We start from the raw sequence: 24,033 nt of genomic DNA, 5'->3' as shown, positions 1-24,033 counted from the left end.
AGGATTTTCTTAACATTTTCCTTTCTCTAGCTCACCTTACTGTAAGAACGTGGTGTATGATAAATGTAACACAAACAGCCGATTAACACACACTTTACAGGTTATATGTATTTGGAAGAAGAATGGAACTGGAGGACCTACAGGGAGTTCTGCTTCTGGCCACGAAGGAGGGGGGCTTACCCGCTCACATTTGACAACTAGCGCACCAGATAAAACACCCAAAACGATGTTTTCCAGACGTGGGACGAGAGGTAAATTGGAAGCACGGGACGGCGATCCAGGACGCGGAGAGCGACGGTCAAGCTCGCCGCCTTGAGCACAGCCTACCGTGCAGGGAGCGGGACCCGACGCGGCCCCGGTGCTCCCCCTGTGTAGTCTGGCCGGAAGCTGCACACAGAGCCCGGGAGATCCGTACAGGGTTCCCTTGTCGTCCTAGGCTGATGGATCTGCGTCAATTTAAGGAAACCGTTCTTGGAGGATCAGTGGGAAAAGCTGATGGAAGGACCGCCTGGGCTCCCAAGAGGAAACAGCAAGAAACCCAGCAGGAGGCTGAGAAGAAAGGCCGCCCGAACAAGCCAAAGAGGGGCACACTGCAGCTAACGTAGTCGTACCCCAAAACAAGCCTCAGCGGCACCGAAAGGAATGTATGACGTCCCGCGCCCAATAAAGGAAATGAGTGTTCAAAATGGCCGACATCAAACAAAAATTACCAGATGCACGAGAAACCGGAACGTGACCCCTAACTGGAGACAACCATCAGTAGACAGAGACCCAGCTATGACATAGATGATAAAATTAGAAGAGCGTTAAAACAGGTATTATGAATATATCATTTGAGGTAAACAAAATGATAAATGTGATAAGGGGAAACTATAAATGAAATTTCTGGAGACGAAAATACAGTATTTGAAATGAAAAATATACCAGATGGGGTTAACAGCAATTTAAACACAACGAAAGATCAATAATTATGAAGACACAGCGATAAAAATAAAACAGGAAGGGGGCGCCTTGGGTGGCTCCGTCGGTTAAGTGTCCGACTTCAGCTCAGGTTGTGACCTCGTGCTCCGTGAGTTGAAGCCCCGCGTCGGGCTCTGTGCTGACAGCTCAGACCCTGGAGCCTGCTTCTGATTCTGTGTCTCCCTCTCTCTCTGACCCTCCCCCCGTTCATGCTCTGTCTCTGTCTCAAAAATAAATAAATGTTAAAAAAAAATTAAAAAAAAAATAAAACAGGATGAAACAAAAAGAAAAAAACTGAGAAATGTATAATTTGTGCATCAGGGGCACCTGGGTGGCTCAGTCAGTTGAGCATCCAACTCTTGTATCACCTCAGGTCATGATCTCGAAGTCACGGGATCGAGCCCCACATCGGGCTCCATGCTGAGCAGAGCCTGCTTGGGATTCTCTCTCTCTCCCTCTCTCTCTGCTCTTCCCCTGCTCATGCTCTCTCTCACAAAATAAACTTAAAAAAAAATCAAACAACTTTGTGTATTAAATGAGATTATTGGGTGAAAAAATGCAGAATGAGAGAAAATATTTGCAAATCGTGTATTTGAGAAGGACTTAATACCCAGGAGAAACAACTCCTACAACTCAACAATGACCCAATTCGAAATGGGCAGAGGGCTGGACTAGACTTTCTCCAAGGAAGATACACAAAGATGCTCCACACCATTAATCGTTACGGAAGTACAAATCAAACACACAGGGAGAGATCACTCTGTACCCACCAGGAGGGCTAGCACTAAAACATAATAGTAAGAACGAGATAAAGAAAAAGTGTTAACAAACATGCGCAAAAATCGAAGTGATGTTCCTCAAAGCCTGACAATGCTGAGTCTCTCACGTGGCTTTCTGCCGTTTGTGTCTTTGTGAAGTATTTGCCTGAGCTTTTACTAGGCTGGGTGTTTTTTCTTTTTTTTAAACGTCTATTTTTAATTCTTTTAAATGTTTGTTTATTTTTGAGAGGCAGAGCATGAGTGGGGGAGGGGCAGAGAGAGAGGGAGACACAGAATTCGAAGCAAGTTCCAGGCTCCGAGCTGTCAGCACAGAGACCAATGAGGGGCTCGAACTCACAAACCACGAGATCATGACCTGAGCCAAAGTCGGATGCTCAACCGACTGAGCCACCCAGGTGCCCCGAGTGTCTTCTGTTCTAATGAGGCGACTCTGGGTGGGCTCCCAGGTGGGCACTGGTCACCAGAAAGACCACGCCATGATTAGAAGCTGGGATTTTCACCCCTGCTCCCCATTCTCCAGAGAGGGGGACGGGCTGGGGGATCCAGTTAATAACTGATCATGCCGATGTGATAAAACCTCCATAAAAATCCCCAAAGTGTGGGCTCCAGAGAACTTGTCGGTTGGTGAGCACGTCCGTGTGCCGGGAGGGTGACGCGCCCCAAGTCCACAAGGACAGAAGCTCCTGTGCGTGGGACCCTCCCCGCACACACCCTGCACCTCTCTGTCTGCTGTTCGTCTGTATCCTTCGTCTAAACCTTCCCTACGTGATCGACGGACGAATGGCGCAAGCGTTCCCCTGAGTTCTGTGAGCTGCTCGAGCAGGTTATCAAACCCCAGAAGGGGCTCACGGGAATGTCATCTGGAGCCGAGTCGGACAGAAGTTGTGGGCAACCCGGGAACCTGCCAGTTGGGAATGGCATCTGAAGAGGGGGGCAGTCTTGTGGGACTGAGCCGCTCCCTGGGGGATGGGACGCTGACTCCGGGCAGACGGTCAGAACGGAGTTCAGCTGTAGGACACCCTGTGGGGGCTGGAGAACTGGTCACTGCGGGGAAAAGCACCCACACATTTGGTGGCCAGAAGTGAAGTATTCTGTGACCTCAGAGTAAGAGTAAAGGAGAAACCAGAGAGCCTCCCTAGACACACAGATAAAAAGATGCTTTCCAAAAGGCAGGGGCTGCCAGATTGAATAAAAAGCAAGACTAACTCTGCCTACAAGAAACACAATTTTTTTCTTTTTTAATGTTTATACTTTTGAGAGAGAGAGACAGAGCATGAGCAGGTGAGGGGCAGAGAGAGAGGGAGACACAGAATCGAAAGCAGGCTCCAGGCTCTGAGCTGTCAGCACAGAGCCTGATGCGGGGCTCGAACCATGAGATCGTGATCTAGGCTGAAGTCGGATGCTTAACCGACTGAGCCACCCAGGCGTCCCAACAAGAAACACACTTTAAACATAAAGACACAAACAGGTTAGGAGCCAAAGATGGAAAAGGCATACCACGCTGATACTGATCCACAGAAAGCTGCAGTGGCCACATTAGCCTCCGATGGAGACTGAGAGGGACGTGCCAGGGACAACAGGGATGCTACGTAAAGTGACAGAGGGCCAGCTCATCAGACGTGCACACCGGACAGAACTAAAGGGAGACTACAGTGAGTCACAATTACAGAGATTTTAACACGTCTAATGCAACAGCTCAACGAGCAGTCAGAAAAGATAACAGGAGTTTTACGGACACTATATCACATGCCCCGAGTGACATTTATTGAATGTCCAGCCAACAAAAACAGAACACATGTTATTTACAGGTACATACAGAACATTCATCAAGATCAACTGTCCCAGGACAATAAAGCAAACGTCCATAAATGTGAAAGGTCTCCGACAAGAGGGGGACTGAACGAGAAACCAACAACAGAATGATATCTAGAAAAATCCAAAATATGTTCAAATCAATAACCCTTCTATATTAAGCCAAGGGTCAAAGACAAAAATCACAAGGACAGTAAAGCAAATTTAATCCCAAAGGAAGCAGAGAGAGAAGAAAACAACAGAGAAAATACATGAAATCAATGAAACCAAACACTGGTTCTTTGGAAAAATCAATAAAATTGACAAACTTCTACACAGACAAAGACAGACATCACCACCACCAGGAACGAAAGAGGGGTACCATCTTAGACCTCGCAGATGGTCAGGATGATAAGGGAATACACAAGCAACTGTATGACCATAAAATCAGCAACTTCTAGGAAACCGACAAACTCCTAGAAAGACACATTACCGAAACTCAATAGAGAGATGACCCGGATAGCCTTTAAGAAATTAAATTTGGGGGCGCCTGCGTGGCGCAGTCGGTTAAGCGTCCGACTTCAGCCAGGTCACGATCTCGCGGTCTGTGAGTTCGAGCCCCGCGTCAGGCTCTGGGCTGATGGCTCGGAACCTGGAGCCTGTTTCCGATTCTGTGTCTCCCTCTCTCTCTGCCCCTCCCCCGTTCATGCTCTCTCTCTGTCCCAAAAATAAATAAACGTTGAAAAAAAAAAAAAAAGAAATTAAATTTGTGGGGCGCCTGGGTGACTCAGTTGGTTAAGCATCCGACTTCGGCTCAGGTCAAGATCTCACGGCTCGTGGGTTCGAGCCCCGCGTTGGGCTCTGTGCCGACAGCTCAGAGCCTGGAGCCTGCTTCGGCTCCCTCTCTCCCTGTGTCTCCCTCTCTCTCTGACCCTCCCCCACTTGTGCTGTCTCTGTCTCTCTCAAAATAAATAAATAAACTTAAAAAGTTCAAAAAACAAAACAAAAATACCAGAGTGATGAAATCAGCAAAACCCAGATTACAGGAAATTCTTCAGGAAACAACCCAGTTTCCTTAACAAACAAATTCCACTTGAATCCTGACCTGAACTAGCAAATCTATATAAAAATCTTTTTTAGACAATGTGGGAAATTTGGATACCAGATATGTGATGTAGAGATTACTGTTAGTTTTAAAGCTGTGATAAAGGTATTGCAGATACAACTTTTGAAAGAATGCTATCTTTTCAAGACACTTACTGACACACGTCCAGGTAAAATAGGGTTTCTGGTGTTTGCTTCAAAATAACTGAGGGGGGGATACAGCTAAACGAATGGTCACGAGCGAGCAGCTGCTGCAGCTGGGTGACGGCGTGTCCTAATCTCTCACTTCCATAATAATTATTTTAAGAAGGAAAAAAAAAAACCCAATTAGACGGACTGCCGACTTTTCAAGAGAAGCAATGTGAACCAGGAGACAAAGGAACGGTACCTTCAAAGTTCTGAAAAAAGGCCAAACCAGAATTCAACGCTCAGCAAAAATATTCCTGCAGAAACTGATCTAAAATAGAAACCCGTCAGACAAGGCAAACGCCGAATGTGCCTGTACCGAAGGAAAGGCGGATGGGGTTCCTTCAGGCAGGAATAACGCAGCCCCACAGGGAAGCTCAGTGATGCGGAGACGATGACAAGAATAATAAAAATAGTGGTGGGTGCTCGGTACGCCCCTCACACCTGGGGACCCGTGCTTCTCGAAACTGATCAATGGAATTAACTAAAGCCATCAAGACACCCGCAAACCTACGCGCATGTGCATCGTGAATAAAAACCGTAGTTCACCCTGATAGCTCCCACCTCAACCCAACGCCACAGATCCTTCTAGCCTCCCCCTTTCTGCATCTGTGGCTTCTTTTTCTGGCTCCCGCTATCCTTAAAGATTTACCCATTTGCTCAATCCTACAACATCCACAAAGTAGTTTCAGAATACTAACGCGGACCACGGAGGAAAAACAAGCGTTTGAAGTCGAGACGGTGATTTATAAACGTATGTGTCTGGGCTTGTGGGTTTAGCACTGGGTCCAAGAGTTTCTTGGGTCGGTCTTCCCTCTTAAACGTAGTTATTTTATTCCTTCAAAACACAATTAGGTTCACTTGTTTCTGTCGATAACACAGCACAGAACTAGAACAGCAAAACCAAGATCTCGAGGAGGACATCACCAACGAGGCAAAACCAACAAGCAATTTCCTTCACTCCAAAATAGAAGCACAGAGAACAAACCAAAAACGTGTACAAGGCCTACGTGTACGAGGTAGCAGACCTACACGGGACGGAGCCGCCCGGCGTCTGACACGATGGCAATCCCAAAGCAGCTGCAGGTATTCACCGGACGTCCAGAGGATGGCGTTTCCCGCCCCTCGACAAAGCTGATGTGTGTCGGCGGTCCGAGGTGAGGTCCAAAGAGGCTGGAGCGGAACAAGCAGCCAAAAACTTCCTTCCGGGGCAGAGAGCTGCGTGAAACTGCCGGGAACGGACTAAATGGAGCAGCTTGGGGAGAAAAGCAGCAAAGGGTCGAGAAGGGGCCTCCGAAAGCCAGCCGCTGCTCCAGAGCGTCAGGACGAGGGCCTCTGGAATCCACGTCGTCCGCATCAGACCAGCCAGCACTCCAGGGCGTGACCGGAGGCTCAGGACACAACTTGTGGCGTCGGAACTGCCACCCTCCTTCCCCGTGGGAGCCATGGAAGCACCGGCCCTGCAGAGTCCCACTCGGCAGCTCGACCGCTACCTGACCTCCGTCACGGGTCCCTCGAAAAGCCCCATTCACAGGGCACGGCTGTCACGTGAGCCGATTCAGAGCTCGCTTTGTGACAAAAACCCTTTCCCCGGGGAGTCTGTTGAAAACAGCTGCCAAGGCCGCAGGGCCAGCTGGGGCCAGCAAGCGCCTGGTCACAGGTGTAAAGGGAAGATCCGGGGACCAAGAGGTCTACAGGGAGCTTTGAAAAACTCCGGCCAACTCCCAGGGATGCAGAGGACACGCATGTGCAGAACGGTGCATGAGCCCAGGAAAGATGTGAGCGGCCACCCCAACCCCTGCCCTCTGGCCGCAAGCAGAGGGTGAAGGTGACAACAGAGTGCTCCGGGACAGACGCACACACACAGCCCCCGGCAGGGACGGCAGACACACCGGCTCGAGGCGTTTAAGGAGGTCTCGGACCAGGGGTGGGGGGTCGGGGGGAGGAAGTCTCGGACCAACCAACTGACCACTAGGCTCACCAAGCAGAGACAGCAGTGGCCAAACGCTATAAAGAACACAGACTTTCTAGAATTAGTTCGGGAAAGCCATGGAAGAAATAGACTAAAACAAAACTCTAGCCACAGAAACAAACACGAGAGGGAGGAGGATCTGATGTCGTTTTCAACAAAATCAAAAGTATTACAAAACATGCAAAGAAGCAGGAAAGCATGGGCCATACACAGAGGAAAACAGTCAAAAGAAACTGTCCCTGAGAGGACCCAGATGTTAGACTTACTAGACAAAGACTTTTTTAAAATGCTTTTTCTGAGAGATATAGAGAGACGGAATGTGAGGGGGGAGGAGAGGCAGAGAGGGAGGGAGACACAGAATCTGAAGCAGGCTCCAGGTTCCAACATGGGGCTCAAACTCACAATCTGCGATATCCTGACTTGAGCCAAAGTCGAATGCTTAACTGACTGAGCCACCTAGGCGCCCCGCTAGACAAAGACCTTAAATTGGGCATTATAAATGTGTGAGCTGAATTAAAGGAAACAATGTACACAGACGATGTATAAAACATATAACATCTCATCAAATAAACGTCAACATACACAGAAAAATCATAAAAGAGAACCAAGCAGGAATTACGGATGTTGAACTGCAGGACAACGGACACATTCACTAGAGGAACCAGCACACTTGAAGGCAAGTCAGCGAGAACAGCCACGTGGAAAGCCAGCAGGGGAGCACGGCCCTCGACACACCTGCCCAACATGGCCCACGTGGCCAGAAAACACGGGTTACACTTCAAAGGGCTAAAACTATACAAGTGTCCTTCACCCACAATGCAGTTAGGTTATAAAACGCTAACAGAAGGGAATTTGAGAAATCAATAAATATTTGGAAATAAAAGCACATTTCTAAATGATCCAAGTGTCAGAAAGAAATTACAAGGGAAATTAGAAAGTATTTTCATCCAAATGAAAGTAACACACCAAAATTTAGATGTTGAAGGGCTCAGAGAGAAATTTATAGCTTTAAATACCTGTATTAGAAAAGAAGAGGGGTACCTGGGTGGCTCAGTCGGTTAAGTGTCCGACTGCAGCTCAGGTCATGATCTCACGGTCCATGGGTTCGAGCTTCGCGTTGAGCTCTGTGGGGACAGCTCAGAGCCTGAAGCCTGCTTTGGATTCTGTGTCTCCCTCTCTCTCTGTCCCTCTCCCGCTCACACTCGCTCTCTCAAAAATAAATACACATTAAAAAAAATTTTTTTTAATCTTCCCACAAAGAAAATCGTAGGCCCGATGAATAGCTTTACTGGTGAATTTTATCAAACATTTACAGAAAAAACACTACCGACACTCCATGAATTCTTTGAAAACAGAAGAGGATGGAATACTTTGCAGCAGAATGAGCAGAAAGAGGCCACACCACCTCCATACCGAAGTCAGGCAAAAACAGCAAGAAAGAACGGATCACTACATATGCAAAGGAAGCCCCACATTTTCTCCCACAGTACAACAGGACTGCAGGGGAGGGGGCACCATGAAGCTAGAAAACGTTATCTGAGTCGTATCTCCTTACATTTCAGAAAAGCTAGTATTATATAAAAATAAACGTGGTGGACAGAATGACAGGGTATGCTGGGTTACACGGTAAGGAGGAATTCTTAATGAGGCTGCACGTGGAGTTCAGGAAGATCATCCTGGATTATTTGGATGGACCCAGTGCGATCACAAGGGTCTTTACAGCGGAAGAGGCAGGAGAGAGACAGGGAGTGACGCCTTCAGAAGGAGGGCCGCGTGACGTGGCCCTGTTGCCTCTGACGATGGGTGCCCATCGGCCACGGAATATGGGCGTCCTCCAGAAAGTGTAAAAGGTGAGGAAACAGACTCACCACTAGCACCTCCAGAAAGAAAGGCAGCTTGCCAACAACACCTTGATATCAAGCCCAGTGACACCCGTCTCAGATGTGACCTCCAAACTGATTTCAGCCAAGTTTGTGATAGTTTGTTAAAGCAGCACCAGAAAACTAATACGATAAGCAATAGAGAGAATTATGGCCAAACCTCACAAAAGGATCAGAGAAAAAATAACAAAGAGCAGAAAGCATCCCCATAGGGGGCTCAGGTGGTTCACCTCTGACTCTTGATTTCAGCTCAGGTCATGATCCCAGGGTCATGAGATCGAGCTCCATGTCCGGCTCCATGCTGACAGCACGGAGCCTGCCTGGGAATCTCTTCCTCTCTGCCCCTTCCCTGCTCATTTTCTCTCTTTCTCTCTCTCTCTGGGGGAAAAAAAAAAGGCAGAAAGCATCTCTACAGATAATGAAAGCACATCAGAAAAACATAACCTCAAATCAAACTATATGAAAACTGTAATGTATTTCAAAAGAAACTAAAGATATTTAAAAATAAAACAAAGAACCACCTAAGTCAGGATAGGAGAATACAGAGATGAGATTATGGATCCTAAGAAAATATTACAGGGTGCCTGGGTAGCTCAGTCGGTTGAGTGTCCCACTCTTGACTTCAGCTCAGGTCACGATCCCACGGCTCGTGGGTTCGAGCTATGCTGACAGCATGGAACCTGCTTGGGATTCCCTCTCCCTCTCTCTCTCTGCTCCTCCCCCACTTGCCTACATACCTTCTCTCTCAAAAATAAACAAACATTAAAAAGAAAAAAAGAATAAAAACTAAGCTAGAAGCACCATCAGAACAAGTAAACTCCACAAATGATCACTTAAGACAAACAGCAAAGAAAAATAATTTTTTTTAACGGAAAAAAAAAAGGACTAAAAAAGACTAGAGAAATGGACTGAAAGGCTGATGAGAAGATCCAACAACACACACATAATGAGAGCCCCTCTCCTCCCCGCAAAGTCGGAGGGGACAAAGCAAGGGAACAGAACACTGAAAACTTAAAAACCTTTCCCGAGGTAAAACTTGTGAACCTACATATTGACAGAGCAAGCCATGTGGATGAGAATCCATGCCCAACAATTAACACTAAAAGAGAATTCCATTCCGGCCAAAAACAGAGTCACTTATATTGGAAAGAAAGTAAAATTATCATGCATCTGACAACAATGTTTTATGCTAGAAGAGAATAACATATTTAAGATATTCAAAGGAAGAAAATGTGAGCCGAGGACTTTATATCCAGTCAAACTGACTTTTTAAAAAAATCTTTTAATGTTTATATTTATTTTTGAGAGAGAGAGAGAGAGAGAGAGAGAGAGAGAGAGAGAGAGAGTATGTGTGGGGGGGGGGGAGGGGCAGAGAGAGAGGGAGACACAGAATCCGAAGCAGGTTCCAGGCTCCAAGCTGTCAGCACAGAGCCCAACGTGGGGCTCAAACTCATAAACTGTGAGATCATGACCTGAGCCGAAGTCGGACGCTCAACCGACTGAGCCACCCAGGCGCCCCAGTCAAACTGACTTTCAATTGCAAAGGACACGTAAAAACTGTTATTGGGGCACCTGGGTTCAAGCCCCATGTTGGGTGTAGAGATTACTTAAAAATAAAATCTTTATTTTTATTTATTTATTTATTTATTTATTTATTTATTTATTTATTTAATTTATTTATTTATTTTTAACGTTTATTTATTTTTAAGACAGAGAGAGACAGAGCATGAACGGGGGAGGGGCAGAGAGAGAGGGAGACACAGAATCGGAAGGAGGCTCCAGGCTCTGAGCCATCAGCCCAGGGCCCGATGCGGGGCTCAAACTCACGGACCGCGAGATCGTGACCTGAGCTGAAGTCGGACGCTTAACCGACTGAGCCACCCAGGCGCCCCAAAAATAAAATCTTTAAAACGCATTTAATATGCTTAAATCTGAGTTCATGGGACGCCTGGGTGGCTCAGTCAGTTAAGCGTCTGACTTCAGCTCAGGTCATGATCTCATGGTTTATGAGTTCAAGCCCCACATCGGGCTCTGTAATGACAGCGCAGAGCCTGCTTGGGATTCTCTGTCTCTCTGTCTCTCTCTCTCTGTACCTACCCAATTTGCATGCTCTGTCTCTCTGTCTCTCTCTCAAAAATAAAAAATAAATAAGTCAACAACAAAATCTTCAACTGGTCACCTTTGGAGGAAGATAGAAGATTGATTATTTTGAAACCTGGCAGAGAGAAGAATCAAGCATTTATCTCGGGTGTCCTATGTGAACCCGAGCCCTAGATAACCAAATGACGATGACAGGTTTCTCTTACTGGAAGTCCGGCTCATACACGCAGCTGCAGTAACTCAGCAGGAGCATCACCATTTTGTAACTTGTCTGGAATTAACGCCTGTCATCCGTGCGTCGTTGGCTGCCAACATCGAGAAAGAAAGACATTGCACGTTAGGTGTCTCCTGATGGACCACAACACCCCTGTGAAGGAGCCTTGCCGAGTCAAACCCGAATCTGATCAAACCTCTATATCCAACTACCCCTTCCCAGGAAACCAGGGAGAGATGACACTACACGGGAGGACCGCCATCAGCGAAATCCAGACTGTGAGAACCACAAGCCCAACCACAAAAAACTTCCACGGGAGGTGGGGGGCGAGCTACAGATAATACTGAAATGCCATCTAAGTCAACGGGCAGAACTTAACTAGGACTTGGAGGTACGTGATTCGGTCACAAAACTACGAAGAAAAGCAAGGACGGACTTGCCATAAAAGCCAGGCTGGCAGTTACTTCCGTCAGGACGGCGGTGGGCGGTGGGGGAGACACGGATGAGGGGTCTGGGGAGCCAGCAGAAGTCCGTTTCTTGACCCAAGTGATGGTCACAAAAGCGTCCACCTTATAACAACCCATCAAACCACACACTTACTTCCTGGTTTCTGTGTCTGCGCTATACTTTAAAAAGGCTTAAAAACCCAAACCGTATGAAACTAGGTTGACGAGGGTGCTGTGGTGTTGGTTCCAGGGGCCAACAGGCTGGCAGAGACTGGAGAGCCCGGGGACAGGCCCATGCACAAGGTCTGCACACAGCAGACTTTTGACGCTGGGGACGCTGGAGAGCAGCGAGCAGGAGGATCTTTTAAATACATGGGGCCACGACAATTAGATCTCCGTGTGGAAAAAATGACACCTGACCCTAGTTCACGCCATCCCCCAAATCGACGGTCACGCTAAAGGCAAAACAATAAAGAACGTAAGATGGAGAAACATTCTTACAACCTTGACTTAGAGCAAAACAGAACTACCAAGGGAAGATGGACAAACCAGGCCACATTAAAATTAAGAAACTTAAAGATCAAGGAAATACAAATGAAATCCAGAACACCATACACCCTGTAAAGCGGCCACACACACACACACACACACACACGCTGAGCCGACAGTGCCAGGGGCCGGACTAGGACACGCAAGCCCAGCCACCCTGGAACACACTGCAGCCCCCCACGCTATCGTGTGACCAGTCACAGGGTCACACCCACAAGATGCCTGGAGACCTGCAACAAAGGACAAATCCAAAAACGTTCGTGGCAGTAATCACAGAGGTGTAAGTGGCTCCCGACCGCAGATAACATGTTGTGATAGATCCGTGCGTGGGATAGCCCACAGCCACGACAACGAAGAAACTGTCATAATATCCGGCAACCACGACAGTGAGCAGAACACGCACCGCATGACCCCCGTATATGAACGACAGTGGCACAGGCCGGGAAAACAAGTGACTTTGGGACTGGGGAGCACGGGGGTGGCGTCCATCTCTCGAGCTGGTGACGATTCACAGAGATGAGCACTTGTCCGGGTGTCTTATGCTTCACGACACAAGACTTACACTCTGGAAATCACCCACACAGCCCCGGCAGCCGCCCCCCAGTGCCCACCACGGCTGCCTTCCTGGTGCACGGGAGGTCGGCCAGGACCGTGCCGGGTGCAAGTGGGCGCCCACACAGACACACGTCTACAAGGGGATACGCAACTTAACTGCAGTCATCATGAAAGGCTTTCACTTTCTATTTTATACAGTCCTCTGTTGCTTGACTAATTTTGTGCATATTATTTCATAATCAGAAGTAGCAACGATATTGCTAATTTAAGAAAACCACTGTCATCTGATCTAGCAGCTTACTACTAAAGAAAATCAGCTTTTCCTACTATTTTGGTACAAATTAAAGGGGAAAAAAAGAAGCGTGTTATCTTTGGTTTTCAAACCACAAAAGGATTATGCTACTGTGGCAGTTTTGATCAGTCTGCATAGATAAAAAGGACCAGTAGGTTTTTGCCACCTACCCCTGGAGAGGATTTCTCTGGATGGTTCTGACCCTACTCTCCAGCAAACAGAAACAGGGTGACCAATGACAACGTGTCAAACCCAGAATCCTTCTCGAACAAACTTTATCACCCTGTCCGCGGTTGGCTGCCGCCGCTTGCAGCCCGGGGCCCCAGGGGCCCCCGGGATAGGAGGCCGTCCCAGGTCTCTGCAGCCCCTGGGGCTACCTGATGCTGACTGAACATCGAGCAATTAAGGAAGTGATGGCCCCCTCGGAAGGTGCGACAGCAATCTCAACTTCCAGAGCAATGGAAGGGTGGGGGGAGACAGAAAGAATGCACCCCAAAACCAAAGTTCCTTCAACTTACGGTACGTTTCTTAGGTTCAAAGACAAAAATACCAAAAAATTAAAGGGAGCTTCAGAGGTTCCTTTCCATAGGCTAGAAAAAGTAAGACGTATGGACGTGCTCGGACTCAGAGAAGTTGCTGTTCTTTTATCGACGGGACGAAAGAAACCACCTTCCAACTCCACGGCGCTGAAGTCCAGAGCAGAGTCAGCGCCCGGGGGGCAGAGCTGCCCGGCTGTCACCCCGGGCCACTTGCTAACACAGCCGTCTGTTTACTGATCTCAGACACTCTGGGCGCCAAACAGCCATTTTAGTATTTTTCATTTCTCACAGCCACATCGAAGCATATTAAACGAACACCACTCCGAGATACCAGGTCTCACTGGGTCGGACCGGCAAAGACTGGGTGAGGACACACCCTCTGTCTGCGAGGCTGTGACAAGCCTTCAGGGGACCACACGCTTGGAGGGGAATCTGGGAACCCCTGCTACAGTGACATCCTTGGACGCAGCAATCCCACCGCCAGGACCAGATCCCAAAGACAGCCCTCATCCAATACAAAATAACATCTGCCAAGGCTGGTGACTGTACCGTCCTACCGAGGCCGGACCACCACTCAAACACCCGTCGGGAAGGACGGACACATTCACAGGTGCTGAATAAAACGGCGAGGCACACACACAGTGTAAGAGTGCCTGCTACCTTTTATGAAAGACCAGCCGGGAGCTATACACAGACGTGTAAATGCTTGGCTTTGTGGGATAAAGCAGACACAAAGATGACTGCCTGTAAACAGTAGAGGAAACAGGGACGGGGTGAAATTTCTGATATCTTCCATAGGATTTTGACTTTTGAGCCGTGTAATTGTTTTGAATGTAAAAATAAAATCTAAAAATTCCTCATCTGAAACAAACAAACCGAATTTTTTGTATCAAACGAGCAACATAATGACAGACAAAAGAAGGCTTGTTTTAAAACGCACTGTTTTATTACTAATACGTACTAAGAACAAAAGGAAAACCCTCAAAAACAAAAGCACCTTATGGGCGCCTGGCTGGCTCAGCTGGAAGAACACAGGACTCTTGATCTCAGGGTTGTGAGTTCGAGCCCCACATTGGGTATAGAGATTACTTAAAACTAAAATCTTAAACGCGAAAGCACCTTAAACTCGGCTAAGTAGTGTCAGTAGTAACCCAGTATTGTAACATCACACTCTATTTTATGTATACTTGTCCATAAAACAAGTAATTATGCCAATGATATTAAGAATCAAGATTTTTGGGGCGCCTGGGTTCGCCTCAGGTCACGATCCCAGGTTGTGGGACTGAGCCTCGCACTGGGCCCCAGGCTGCGCATGGAGTCTGCTTGGGATTCTCATTCATTCTCTCTCTCTCTCTCTCTCTCTCCATCTGCCCCTCCCCACCCCACAAGCCTGTGCACGCACGCTCTAATTAAAAAAAAAAAAAATGTATGTATATAAATCAAAGAAATTAAGTAAAACTTTAAAATAATTTCAAATCTGTACTGAAAAACTCAGGACGATCTTACAATGTTTTAAAAAACGTTTCATAGTTCTGTCCACGAGACAGGTGCTTAGAGCAGCAATCGTGCACAAACACAGTGAACACATCCAACACCCAGGTCTCGGCTTCTAAACACTTTTCTGCACTAACAGGGAGCAAAGCACTTTGGAGCAGTGGCTGATGGCAGGTCGGGAGAGGGAAGGAAAGGGCCGGAGAGGTGCTCTCACAAAGATGCCGAGGGAGGGGCAGGAGCCACATCGCGGGGGCTCACAGCTGCTCAGCTATCACCGCGTGAACGCCGAAACACAGAAGACGTTAATAGCCTCTAATGCAATGAGTAAATAAAAATCCACCAGTCTGCACTGATACTCAAAACAGAAAAAGGAAAAACAAAAGCGTTTGCCACGGTGAAGGTATGACCGTCCGCCCCCCTGACGAGCGGTGATAAAGGGAGAGGGCCCGGCGTCTGTCCCCTCTTCCCAGGATGCCCGGGTGAGAGGGACACGGATAAAATACACAACATAAGGAAGCCGGCCTCGGTGGCAGGACGGCCTCTGAGAACGGCGCGGCAGGCGGCATCCCCCTTGGGAGAACGTGCCGCCCGACTCCCACCCTCTTCCCGCCAGATCACAGCACACGGGGAGCCAAGTTAAATGACACAGTGCAAAACAGATCCTGAACACGAGGCACTCACAAGACGACCGTCCTAGTCTCTTCAAAAAGTCAATGTCATGGAAAACAACTGGGGTGTGGGGGGTATTATTCCTGAAGAACAGACACTAAAGAGATGTGACAGCCGATGCAATGACACAGAGTAGACTCTGGTTTGGAGAAATCAGCTACTGGTTTCAGAGCGGCCAGCCCACGGGTGCGAAGAGACCACTGTTCCACGTTCTAGACGTGATCAGCGATGGTGCTGCTGGTCACACAGAAGAGTCTCCTTTTGCCTCTTCTTTGGAGAAAAGGGCATTTAAGGGTGAAGTGCTGGAAAACACGCAATTTCCTTTGCAGGAGTGCGGTCAGCGCCTGCACGGGCCGAAGGTGGCGGTGATGGCGACACGCCGCCAAGCGCTGTCAGAAACTCCACACGTAACCTTGAAAACACTGAAGCATATTTGCACCCAGCTCTCCGCGAGCCGTCCGGCGCCCAGAGAATCAATGAGCCACAGCGACAGCCCGCCCGGTTCACACCTGGACACGACCGTCTTCCCACAAGGTCATAAACCGGGACCAGGTGTACGTGGGCGAGTCACTTTACACACCCGGAGCAGGAGTAACCGTAACCGACACGTTCTAGGGCTGGACACAGCACCACGCGCCTCAAAGCCGGAAGTGCCACCAGGGCCGCTGTGCTCACACAAAGTAAAAGGACAATCCAGTACCAGCTCCACGGATCTGGGGGACAGATCCGAGAGCACGGACAGCTGCTAAGGGTTAACATCAGAAACCCAGAACCAGAGCCCTTCCCGTGAGACGCGGTCAGACACGGCGATAAGGCTACCTTGGAAACAAAGCACATTCCAAAGCAAGCAAACAGACTGTGCTAAGGTCAGCCGGTCCCCGTGCTGTCCCTGAAACGTTTCTGGGTCGCAGACCAGGGCTCCTTGGTCGGTTCCGCTCACTCGTCTCGTGGGTCCCCTTTACCCAACGCCAGCACCCTCGCTCGCTGCCTCCCCCTTCCCGTGGGGTCCAGGGCGGTCCCGCGAGGGATAGGCTGAAGCTGCTACTGTGGCTGGAAGCTGCTAAGAGTCCTGAAAGTGTCCCTTTACCTGCAGGATGTGGAACACAGCCTCTGTGACAGGGAGACCGGAGGCGTCCGGGAAGAGCTCCCTGCTCCCGACGCCGCTCCCCCGAGCGGAGGGCAAGCGAGCAGACCCTGAGGCGACGGTCAGTTTGCGGTGGCCGTGGATAAAGCGCAGCCCCTCACGCTTCACCTCTGTGGGGGCGCTGAAGCAGGACAGAGCGCGTGCGGGGCCACCCAGACGGAGGAGCCATCGCATGGAGGGCACTCGGGTGGGCCAGCAGGGCACAGCCCCCTCACCCTGCTCCCCAGCCCAGGAGCAGCGGTTTCCACGGCAGTCGGACCGCTGGGGAAGGGCCGGGTGCGGCTGCGGACAGGCCTTCACACGGCAGGTGCCCACGAGGGGCGCAGCCTGCCGCACACCGGGCGGGACCCGCGGGACTTGGGCTCAAGCAGACGGGTCAGCCTCTCCACCACACCGCCCCTTCTTCCTTGGGGTCTCCGTCTGTAGCCCCCAGACCCCTGGGCTCGGACTCCGTCCAAGAAGGGGTCTTCCTGGAACGTACTTCTCAAACAGAAACTGCCCTCACCTCTGCCCGCACCTGCCTGTATTTTCCTGGCCGGGCCTTCTTCTCTGGTGTAAGTCCATGCCCAGCGTCACCGCTCAGGTCTCCTTTTCAAAACCACTACCGCCCCCCGCAGGTAGAACCCTGCTAGGTACAGTGTGAGAGGCCAGCATACCTCCCAGTCAAGCACCTGTCTCTCTCAGGAACCCCTGCCTCAGAAACACGGAGCACGAGAAGGAAAGGCTTTATGTTTCTCCCAGCAACGCTTCCAGAATTTGAACTGCCCACAGCTCGTTGTCAAATAACCGGCAAGGAAGTGATGTGAGCTATTTCAGAATGAAGAAAAATCCGGGCGATGGAAAGTGCGATGAGGGAGAAGGGCAGGAAAGACAGGGCTGTACCAAGGGGGAGCCCCTGGAAGGGGAGAGGACCGGAACCCTGTGGAGTCCAGACCCCGAGGCCGCAGGACGGTCGGGGCCGGCGGCGCACTGTGACATTTCCGCGCAGCTAAATTCAGTAAAACACAGAAGGTAAGTGAGAGCCACGGACTCGGACTGCTTCTGTTCCCAAGCCCTGAGATTCAAATAGTGTCTTCAACACCAAACAGTAATTAGAAGAAAGGCAGTCCAGCCTCGAAACGGTGTGTTGTGTGCAGAGAATGCTGGTGAGGAGGAGTCCAAGGGGCCGCTCGCCACCAGTCCGAGGCCCCCGGCACCAGGTCCGCGCCACGCCCGGCGTCACGCACCTGCTTCCCTCCCCTCACCACGCGATCATCGCCGCGAGGGAGTCAGACCGCAGTGTGGAGACCACAGGAGCTGGCGCCGGGCAGGGAAAACCGTGACACGAGGTGCAGAGAGGCCTGCCCTGGCCACCCCCGCTCCCGGGCCCGGCCCTCCCCCCGCCCCGCCCTGCCCCCTGCCGCTCAGGCTCCAGACTCTGCGCCGTGGGGACAGGGTCTGGATGGCAGGTCCTCGCGCTGCCTCTGCTCCGTGAACCCTGCGTGCCGCTGCACCGCAGCGGAATGGGATTCAATCAACTGCTCCAATAACTTACTTTAAATCTCCCTCCGAGCTGTTAGGACGTTCTTTCCGCAGCCTGTGTTTTGCACAAACCTCCTTACTTGCACGTAGGGACATTACAGAACAGTGTTTTCACACCCAAAATACCAGGAACAGCCAGAACGGTATCAGGAAGGGGTAGCTGTCAAGGAGACTACCTGTCAGGTAGACTGAGTCCAAGCTCCCTTCTGACACAGGAGGCTGACCAGGTCCCGTGGAACTTCTGAGGATGCCCAGAATTTCTCTTACCCCGTGCTAGGTCTTTCAGCGAGAAAACATTAAGCAGATATGCCCCGAGCAAGGGTCAGGGAGGTGAGCACAGGGATGGGCGCCAACAGCCCACAGGAAGCCCTCCGAGGAGATAGAGTTCAGCTCCTGTGAGCACTTTCCTCTCAAAAGGAAACTGTTGAGTGACCAAAATTAATTCCTAAGTGAAATCTGACTTAGTCAAAGCACTTTTTTAAAAACTCCGACTAACTCCTTCCAAGCCTCCCAATTTTATCACCACAATACAGACAAAACAAACATTAATATTTCTAATAAAAAGCCACCAGGATGCCCTTGCCCTAACGAACTGGCCTCGTTAAAGCCTGAAAAGCATTTTTTTTTTTTAAACCATGCACTCGAATTAGAGTTAACTTCAAAACAGATAACTTCCCTTTTTTACAAAAAGAAGAATGCCAACAGAAGCTGGTCCTGATGCCTGGCGGAGACCTCTTCCAGAGAGGCGTGCGGGGTCCCCGAATGTCACCCCAAACCCGCGGAGGGCGCCAGGGGGTCGCCAGGGCTGGGCTGGGGGAGCCCCCGCGCTGCAGGCGCTGCGGGACAGAGACACAAATGCACGGGTCCGGGTCCAGACCGACAACCACAATTGAAACCCGTATGAAATTACGCTTTGCCATTTGATTCCTACCTTACTGATTAAATCTGAGCGGCGGTGCCCAGAGGCACGACGACCGAGGGCCCCGCAAGCATGCGCCTCCTAAGACACTAGGACGACGGGCCGTCTCTTCCTGGAAATACCCCTGAAGACGAGCTACACCGAGAAAAAAACCCCAAATGCGATTTGTAGGGCAACTCGCTGTGGTGATGGGGGCCAAGCGCTGGGAGAAGACGCGCCCGGGACCCTCGGCCCCCGGCCCCGCACCTCGGGGCTCCGCACCCCGTCCCGGCCGCACCAACTTTCTACCACTTGAGATATTTTGTCAACAAAATCCTGCCGTCCGGAAGACGCGTCTCGGGCGCAACCGGCGCGGCCCGCCACACGCCAGCTGTCAGCCGGGGGGCCGGGGGGCGCAGGGCGCGGGCCGGGGTCGCGGGGCCGGGGCCGGGGGTCCCGGGGGCGGGGGGCGGGGTCGGCGTCGACCCCAGCCCTCCGGGCACCGCGGCCGAGTCGGGGGCGCGGGCGGGGTCCAGGCCACCGCAGGCCGCGCCCCCAAAGCAGCCCCCGGCTCGGCGCAGACAATGTCGCGGCGCCCCCGGCCCCCCAGCCCCGCAGCCCGACCCCGACCCCACTTCGGCCCTCGCCCCCTGCCCCCGTCCCCGTCCCGGACCCCGACCTCCGACGGCGCACCGGGACGGCCGGGCCCGGGGCGCGAGCTCGCGGCCGAGGCACAGCCCGCTTCGGCCGCCCGCCGCGCACTCACCGCGGGCGCTGGGCTCGGGGCGGCGCGGCTCCCGCCCGGCTGCGGACGACGGCCGGCGCGGGCGGACGCTCCCATTCATTAGCCGCGGCTTTGTCTGCCCCCGCCGGCCCCTCCCGCCGCCGCCGCCGCCGCCCGCCCGCCGCCCGCGACGCCGCCGGACGCTGCGCCCCTCCCAGAGCCCCGCGCGGCGCGGGGCGGGGCCGGGGGCGGGGCCGGGCGGGCGGGCGGCACCAGGGAACCCAGGAGCGACTGTCGGGGCGAGCCCGAGCCGACCGCGCAGGCGCGGCCTCCGCCCCCGCGCCCGGCCGGAGCGACCACGCAGGCGCGGCCCCGCCCCCAGGCCGGAGCGGGCCTGCCACGCAGGCGCAGTCCTCGCGCGCCGGCCCCGCCCCCGGGCTGCTGCGGACCGGCCTCTGAGGCGCCGATTCCGCACGCCGGCCTTGTGCCCGGGCCCGGCTGAGCCAACGGCGCAGGCGCAGTCCTGTCGCGCCGGCCCGGTCCCCGGGCCCGACTGGGCGACGGCGCAGGCGCAGTTTGGGCGTCCCGGCCCCGCCCCCGGGTCGGCTGGCGGGTGGGCGGCTGGAACGTCTGCGGGCGGTGGCGGGTCTGGCGGCCTGCGCCGCATTCCTGGGTCGCCTGTTGGCGGCGGCCCGCTCGCGGTGGCCCGGCGCCCAGCCCGTCCTGCAGCAGAGCCGCGGAGCCTCGGGGCGGGGACCCCCCCCCCCCCCTGCGGCGGACGCGGGGCCGACCTTCCCGCGGGGCCCACGGTCGCGGAACTGCCGCGCCGGGAGCCCGGCTTACCCTGAAGCCGCGCCGAGTGTCCTCCTTCGTGCATGGTGCTGCGAGGGCTGCCGCGGCTTCGTGCGCCGTGCGTCTAAGCCCTTAATTCTAAGACGATAAGGTGCTTCTATGCGCGGCCTCGCTCACTGCAGCACGGGGATTAAAACTTAAGCCCTGCGGGGGGCCGGGGAAAGACCCTCTTGTGCAGCGCCCGGCGCCCCGGCGACCTCGTCCTGAGCAGCCCCTCGGGGGAAGGTCCGGCGCCAGCAGGTGCTGAGCGCGCGGGAACGCGGGCGGGCTTCGGGGTGTGTACGCCTCTGGACGTGTAATGTGCAGTTGCCGAATACAGACTTGTGTGCGGGCCACACAGATGGTGCACACTGAATTTACCTTGTGTTGTGCGAACGTGAGACAAGCGTGCACTTTACAAAGTCTGAACGATTAGGTGAGTAGGGTGTGCCCGCTCCCGCCCAGCGCCCGGCAGGCCTCCACGACCCTCTCCTCCCGGGCTGCGCCCTCTTGGGCCGTTCCTTCCTCTCCAGCCTCGGCGGGTGGGGACTTAACTTCCGTGACTGAGCGAGGCCGACTGGCCTTAGGACCTTCACAGACCCGCTGTAACGCGCTTGTCTGCTACCAAATCCCAATGGCAGCGACTGTTTTCTTCTGTTCTCGCTGATGGGTCCCACCTTCTAGAATGCTGCCTGGCACAGAGTCCTGGTGGACCCTTGTCATACAGCTCAGGGGGCAGCATACGTATTATGGCCACCGTCCAAATCCAGCCAGCCGTCTGGTTTGTTTGTTTTGTTTTTATGGCCTCCGAGCTAAGAATATTTTCTCACTTTTCAATGGCTGGGGGAAAATCAAAATAAGAGTAATATTTCATGATGTGAAAATTACAGGAGATTCAAACGTCAGTGTCCTGATGGAGTTGTACTGGAACGGGACCAAGCCCGCCCACTCACGTCCTGCCTACAGCAGCTTTCCCAAGGCACAGGCCAAGTTCAGGAGTGGAAAGAGACACTAGACCGCAACAGCTATGAATACCTGCTATCTAGCCCTTTGCAGAAGTTGTGGACTCCTGCTCTGGATGAATGAACAGCCTCCTGCCTCATCCCTGCTGTGCTCACCCGTCTACTGACACCCTCACAGGGGGCTCTCTGTTTCCCCCAGAGCCAGAGTTCTTACAGTCAAGGTGACCAGGCCCGCACTGCCCTCCCTCGCTGACCCGACTCCAGCCACCCTGTCCTCTGTGCCCCACCTCAGGGCCTTGGCTCTGGCTGTTCCCTCCAACCGGAAAGCTTTTCCTCAATTGTGGCTGCCTCACCCCTCACCTCTTCAGGTCTTTGCCCACATGTCACTGTACTGGGGAAGCTCTCTCTGACCACTCTGTGAGGCACGTCCCTCCCCTCAGCCCCTCTCCCAGCTTCGTGGCCGGCCTCCCTGACCGCAATCAATGCTCCGAGAGCGGAGGGCCTTGTTTGTCATGTGCACTGACGTGTGCCACCCAGCACGAGAAGACCAAGCACGTCCTAAGTCGTGGCAGAAGATGTTGACTGAGTCCCCACGACTGCCAGGAACCGAGCTAGGTGGGGACGTGAAAGGTTCCGCTAACAGAATGGCAGCGACTCTTCCTCCCTCCTACGGGCCAGCCAGGTGTGGCCCGCGCTGACCCTTCGTAGGAATGATTGAGTCCACATGGCGGCCGTGTAACTTAATGCCTGAACGGGACACTCTGGGCACGAAGTGGAGTGCTACTTCTAGTGGCGAAGCCAGCACCAGCACAAACTGGAACTGTCCCAGTGAGTCGGGATGCACGGTGACTGCATTGAACGGCCGTATCCATCCATTTAGTAAATCTTTGATGAGCACTTTCCGCCCTGTGCAAGGCCGGGGCAGGGTCGAGAGGTGAGGGGTGGCGGCAGGTGGACGCCAAGCCTGGCCTGGGAGGGGGAGCTGCGGCCGCCGGGGTGCAGTTGGACAGTGACAGCAGCTGAACCCCAAAGCTCTGTACTCCGGAATCGACGTGCTCTCGGTACTCCCCGTCTGGATACCGCGATACCCGCATCCGGGTGTCTCCATTGCTGCTCTCCCCGGGACCTCTCAGGCCTCCTGGGGTGGGGGCTGGAACGGAGGCTGCAGGGCCCCTGGGACCAGCAAGAGGCAGCGCCCCTGCGGCCACCACCTGTGAAGTGTTTTCATCTTCCCTTCGCTGTTAGAGGCAAGAGAACTCTAGACTACTGATGTAGATGTGTGAGGGTGTCCCCACAGTTTGCCTCCGGGGACTCTTGGCCTGGAGTGACCTTCCTTTTTGGGGGTAGATGAGCTTCCGGAAAGCCTGCCATGTAGCCCTGAAACCTCGGAGCTGTGCCAGATGGTTCTTGCCTCGGTGACGTTGATGTCATGATGCCGCCAGCCTGGGGAGTGACGCGGCCAGAAACAGGAAGGTGCAGAGTCCCCTGGCACAGAGTAGGTGTGCCGTGAACACTGGCTGCCTATAGCTGACATCAGGGCAGGCGACCCAGTGTGCCCGGGGCCACCGCCCAGCCCCCAGCCCCCAGCCACAGCCCTGCCGCTGAGACCTCGGGGCTTCCCTTTCCCCACCTCTCAGGTGATGTAGTGAGGAGCATGAGGACGGTGTGAAGCAGGAGGGTAGGAGTTGTGCCCGCTGGAACCCCCACACCTCCAGACCTGCCCCTCTGCTCCGAGGGTGGACGGGTCCTGTTCAGGTAGGGGCCCAAAGGGGGAGGCACCTGGCTGGCTGGGAAAGTGAGGACGAGGAAGCAGCTGGGAATAAGCCCTGGGAGACTCCATTGGGGTTTGGCCCCTTCCTGGGGTGTAGAAGAGGGGAGTGGAGGAGAACTGGGGATGACCGTGTCAGGTCGCTCATGGTGCGGGAGGCGCTGAGGTGATGGTCCAGGGGGTGAACCATGGCATGTCCGGCAGACCCTGCAGGGGCCTAAGGACAGAAATGCCAGAATTGGCAAGGGACCCAGGCAGACAGGAGCTGCAGATGGGGCACCAGCAGCAGTGATGACCTCAGGGGAAATGGAGTGAAAGCCGGAAGTTTACAGCAGCGCCTGCCTGGAGGGGCCTTGTGGCTGGGATGGGGTCCTAGGGAGCACACAGGGCATCAAGCACCAGGGCCCTGGGCCAGGAACCAGCTCCTGTGGTTCCTTACAGGAACCAGTAAGCCGAGCAGGAAGAGGCCAGATCAGGAAGGGGCTTGAGGGTCTTCCGAGGTTGGAGTGGGCAAGGGTCCAGGGAGGAGGAGAGGCGGTAAAGCCAGACTGGATGGTGACATAACCCCGGGGGAGAAGCTGTGGCTGCTGCTGGAGGGAGCCGAGGGAACCCAAGAGGCGTCCTAGAGAAGAATTTGGAAGGGATGCGCCGGTGG

At 53.1% G+C, this 24,033-nt stretch overlaps 1 protein-coding gene across 3 annotated transcripts in view; it reads right to left on the bottom strand.

The window, feature by feature from the left end:
- The window catches only part of ZBED4 (zinc finger BED-type containing 4), a 30,456-nt gene extending 10,420 nt beyond the window's left edge, over nt 1-20,036 (bottom strand). The window contains exons 1-2 of one of the 3 annotated variants that reach the window (XM_053199551.1): nt 19,860-20,036; nt 19,127-19,249 (exon numbers count right to left, since the gene is read on the bottom strand). The gene's annotated coding sequence lies outside the window, so the exon portion shown is untranslated. Of the gene's footprint in view, nt 1-10,978; nt 11,078-19,126; nt 19,250-19,859 lie in introns of all 3 variants that reach the window. The other 2 variants (XM_053199550.1, XM_053199549.1) reach the window with 2 other exon arrangements.
- Between the last annotated feature and the right edge of the window lie 3,997 nt (nt 20,037-24,033).

The sequence above is a fragment of the Acinonyx jubatus genome, chromosome B4, assembly GCF_027475565.1.
Source record: "Acinonyx jubatus isolate Ajub_Pintada_27869175 chromosome B4, VMU_Ajub_asm_v1.0, whole genome shotgun sequence".
NCBI lineage: Eukaryota > Metazoa > Chordata > Mammalia > Carnivora > Felidae > Acinonyx > Acinonyx jubatus.
Note: the sequence above shows the minus strand (reverse complement) of the source record. Positions and strands in the feature narration are given on the sequence as shown.